The sequence below is a fragment of the Schistocerca serialis genome, unplaced genomic scaffold (assembly GCF_023864345.2).
Source record: "Schistocerca serialis cubense isolate TAMUIC-IGC-003099 unplaced genomic scaffold, iqSchSeri2.2 HiC_scaffold_1242, whole genome shotgun sequence".
Lineage (NCBI taxonomy): Eukaryota > Metazoa > Arthropoda > Insecta > Orthoptera > Acrididae > Schistocerca > Schistocerca serialis.
Genome location: NW_026047450.1, coordinates 405001 through 410000, shown reverse-complemented (window position 1 = coordinate 410000; position 5000 = coordinate 405001). Strand labels below are relative to the sequence as shown.

General features: G+C 51.7%; 1 non-coding gene across 1 annotated transcript in view; it reads right to left on the bottom strand.

The window, feature by feature from the left end:
• Nucleotides 1–447, bottom strand: part of LOC126436611 (small subunit ribosomal RNA) — a 1909-nt gene extending 1462 nt beyond the window's left edge. Inside the window, exon 1 of the ribosomal RNA XR_007580800.1 lies at nucleotides 1–447. This exon is cut by the window's left edge and continues 1462 nt beyond it. This is a non-coding gene — a ribosomal RNA (small subunit ribosomal RNA).
• Nucleotides 448–5000: the final 4553 nt, after the last annotated feature.

Here is a 5000-nt window from a genome sequence, read left to right as displayed (position 1 = left end):
CCTGCTGCCTTCCTTGGATGTGGTAGCCGTTTCTCAGGCTCCCTCTCCGGAATCGAACCCTGATTCCCCGTTACCCGTTACAACCATGGTAGGCGCAGAACCTACCATCGACAGTTGATAAGGCAGACATTTGAAAGATGCGTCGCCGGTACGAGGACCGTGCGATCAGCCCAAAGTTATTCAGAGTCACCAAGGCAAACGGACCGGACGAGCCGACCGATTGGTTTTGATCTAATAAAAGCGTCCCTTCCATCTCTGGTCGGGACTCTGTTTGCATGTATTAGCTCTAGAATTACCACAGTTATCCAAGTAACGTGGGTACGATCTAAGGAACCATAACTGATTTAATGAGCCATTCGCGGTTTCACCTTAATGCGGCTTGTACTGAGACATGCATGGCTTAATCTTTGAGACAAGCATATGACTACTGGCAGGATCAACCAGGGAGCTGCGTCAACTAGAGCTGAGCAGCCGGCCGCCCGGGAGTGTGTCCCGGGGGCCCGCGCGAACACGCAAGCGTCCGCTCAATTATTCTGCAAACAGGAGGAGGCTGAGCTCCCCTGCACAACACACCTCGAAACCCTCTCAGGTCCCGGCGGCGCGCAGCGCCGTCCTAAGTACTTGGTCGGGTTCGAGAGAGGCGCAATCGCCCGGAGTTAGGCGAGTAGACGCTTTAGGTGCGACCACCCGTGCTCCCAACTGAGCTTGCCGCTGCCGACAGAGGCCCGGGAGCGTGCTGTCGTGGCATTGCCGGCGGGAGACAACACGCGCCACCTACGGTGACCGGCAGCTCCAACGCCAGCGCCACAGAAGGACAAAAGCCCCACTTGGGTGCCGAAGCGAACTCTCCCAGCACAGCGCACGCGCCAACACGTCCGCACAGCTGCGATACAAACCACCTGCGAGAACCGCTGGGGCGACCGAGCAGCAGACGGCGTCGCGGCGCCGAGCGCCGAGCGGCGGCGCATCCTCAGCGCACACAGTCCTCAATCGGACCAGCACACTGCAGATGGCCACCGCGCTTCGCACCGGGCCCGCGAGGACCTACTTTGGCCGCAAGGCGCCGCGAGCAGGGGGCGCCGGCGCGCAGCTGCGCCGCCTGCCGCGTCCGTCGGCCGGCGCGCCTGCCACTGGCCGCCCCCACCAGCCGGCTGTAGCGCGTGCGCCCACGCACCGCGCTGCCAGCACGCCGGGCGGCCCCCCCTCACCGGCCGGGGACGGTCCCACCCAGCCACCGCCGCGTATCGCCTCACACCCAGATCCCCTTTCACGTTCGTGGGCATGGTGGGTCCCCTTTCACGTTCGTGGGCATGGTGGGTATCCCTGAAACAACCGGTTAATAGCTCGACCGATCGTCGCCAACACTGATTCACCTCTAGCGAGAACAACCGCACCACAACGGGTTACCTGTTGTTCATTTGCGTAACGTCACCAGCAAACGTAGACGTCCATCGCCATTTGCAACGAGTATTGCATGCCTGTGTCAGGTGTCACAACACACTACGTCTGCCCACATAGACGCAACAACATGTGCACGCCTCGAGAACACGTGGAAGGTAGCCCCCGTACGTATGCGGTGTCCATTGCGCGAACGACTGTCAGCCGGCCTCTGCAGGATGTCGCAGATGTGGAACGCGGTGCAACATGCTATCACGGTGTGTGAGAAGAGACGACTACGTCCGAATACACGCTCCACCACATCAACAGACTGCTCATGCTGATCGCCATCCAGGGCGTCCGTTCCTCCCACACGTCTGAATGGCGTACCACACTGCAATCCAGCTCTTATAGGGAGACGACACGTAGCTGCGTGCACAATATTTGGACTGTATGGTCTGCCGTTGCTAGGCGCAGTCGTCGTACGGTCACACATGTGCCACGATGTATCATTCAGTACATACGGACCAATGTGCAGTACAGTTTGTGGGTTTTGCGTACATCGGCGGACAGGTGACAGGCCGTACCACAACGTAGGCTGAGTACGTCGGCATGCGAAGGGCATTGAACATGCAAACTTCTCAACGACCAGCTTGCGAAGGCAGGGGGGAAGGGGGGGGGGCATGTACGTCCTGCTGCTATCCACATTAGAGTGTATAGCAGGAGCATGTGGAAAGTCAGCAACACCTGCAAGGTGTTTAACATGACGCGATACACAGGGGACCGGGCAGTGCGAATAGCGAACTATATTGCGAGGGTTGCGGTTAGGCAACACTACACTAATTTAACGAGTTGCATAACAATTACAGAGCAGGTTCAGCGACAACGTGCGTCAGGTTAAGGCGCAATATAGGTTATGTTGAGGCGCAATATAGGTTAGGTTGAGGCGCAATATAGGTTAGGTTAAGGCACAACATGGGTTACGTTAAAGCGCAAATTAGGTTATGTTAAGGCACAACATGGGTTACGTTAAGGCACAACATGGGTTACGTTAAGGCACAACATGGGTTACGTTAAGGCACAAATTAGGTTACGTTAAGGCACAAATTAGGTTACGTTAAGGCACAAATTAGGTTACGTTAAGGCACAAATTAGGTTACGTTAAGGCACAAATTAGGTTACGTTAAGGCACAAATTAGGTTACGTTAAGGCACAACATGGGTTACGTTAAGGCACAACATGGGTTACGTTAAGGCACAACATGGGTTACGTTAAGGCACAACATGGGTTACGTTAAGGCACAACATGGGTTACGTTAAGGCACAAATTGGGTTACGTTAAGGCACAAATTGGGTTACGTTAAGGCACAAATTGGGTTACGTTAAGGCACAAATTGGGTTACGTTAAGGCACAAATTGGGTTACGTTAAGGCACAAATTGGGTTACGTTAAGGCACAAATTGGGTTACGTTAAGGCACAAATTGGGTTACGTTAAGGCACAAATTGGGTTACGTTAAGGCACAAATTGGGTTACGTTAAGGCACAACATGGGTTACGTTAAGGCACAAATTGGGTTACGTTAAGGCACAACATGGGTTACGTTAAGGTACAACATGGGTTAGGTTAAGGTACAATATGGGTTAGGTTAAGGTACAATATGGGTTAGGTTAAGGTACAATATGGGTTAGGTTAAGGCACAATATGGGTTACGTTAAGGCACAACATGGGTTAGGTTAAGGCACAACATGGGTTAGGTTAAGGCACAACATGGGTTAGGTTAAGGCACAACATGGGTTAGGTTAAGGCACAACATGGGTTAGGTTAAGGCACAACATGGGTTAGGTTAAGGCACAACATGGGTTAGGTTAAGGCACAACATGGGTTAGGTTAAGGCACAACATGGGTTAGGTTAAGGCACAACATGGGTTAGGTTAAGGCACAACATGGGTTAGGTTAAGGCACAACATGGGTTAGGTTAAGGCATAACATGGGTTAGGTTAAGGCACAACATGGGTTAGGTTAAGGCACAACATGGGTTAGGTTAAGGCACAACGTAGGTTAGGTTAAGGTACAACGTAGGTTAGGTTAAGGTACAACGTAGGTTAGGTTAAGGTACAACGTAGGTTAGGTTAAGGTACAACGTAGGTTAGGTTAAGGTACAACGTAGGTTAGGTTAAGGTACAACGTAGGTTAGGTTAAGGTACAACGTAGGTTAGGTTAAGGTACAACGTAGGTTAGGTTAAGGTACAACGTAGGTTAGGTTAAGGTACAACGTAGGTTAGGTTAAGGTACAACGTAGGTTAGGTTAAGGTACAACGTAGTTTAGGTTAAGGTACAACGTAGGTTAGGTTAAGGTACAACGTAGGTTAGGTTAAGGTACAACGTAGGTTAGGTTAAGGTACAACGTAGGTTAGGTTAAGGCGCAATGTCGGTTAGGTTAAGGTACGATATAGCTTAAATTAAGGTACAATATAGCTTAGGTTAAGGTACACATTGTTGTAGGGAAAGGTGTATTTGGGGGGGGGGGGGGCGGCAGGTTCGTTGATAGTGATTATCGTAAGTGCATGCCTGCGGGATCATCCGATTTGTCACGTCAGGATGCACTTGTGGCTCATGACAGGCGGCGTTCCGATTCCAAGGTTGTGGCAGATCTGTGTCTTTCATTCCTGCCATTGTTTGTGTACTGTGACAGGAGGCAGTATTGTGATGTTGGGTGCACCCCTGTGTAGGACATGTGTGGGTGTTCGTGGCTTAGCTGAGCAATGGCGGATGTCGGAAGGGTGGGATATTCTGTTTTCTGGGTGGACCTCCCGGTCTGGTTATGATAGTGTGGATTGTGTAATGTGGCGGAGAGGATGCACTGGATGTTCTTCCATGCTGGTGGTTAGATATTGTGTGTGTGTGTGCCTGTTACAGGCAGAGAGTAGTGTGTGATAAGAGAGTAGTGTGTGATAAGAGTGTCTGGCTGACGTGTGGTTCTCATTATGTGCAGAGTCTTTCAGCATGTATAGGGACGGTTGTATATATTATCTGTATTCTGATGGCTCTGCATCTATTACTAATCAGTGCCGTGTCTACGGTTACTCTGGTTCCAGTCGAAACTGTTCTATCTCTGTACATTAGTGACACTGCGGCTCCACTATGTTGCCGGCCCTGTCGGCCGTTTCCCCCAGTGTATGGCTAATGATTATCAGCAATCAGTCTATTAGTCAATACCGGTAGTGTGACGACGTCAAATGTCCGGGATGGGGGAAGCTACACCCTTCCCGTGGGTCAGGGCCTAGAAAGACTCTTCCCACGCAGGAGGCTCGGACTGTCGTTACTCTTCCGAGAAATATATTTGCCCAGCGTTTTTTGTGACTGCGAGTGCGACGCCCACGGGTACCGACATGGATGGGGCGCGTCCTAGCTGATCGCTCGGCATGGGAATCAGTACAGTGAGCAATGCGATCGCGTCTGTAGCTTGTACGTGGTACAGCTCGCAGCTCATGTATAGGGACAGCGGGAATGTCGCATATTGGACATAACTCTTCATGAAACGCAAGTTATAGGTGTGGATTGCACATTACGAGTGCGGGAAACTTCCGCCGTTCATCCGCTGGCGTTGCGAGTTTGGCGGTTGG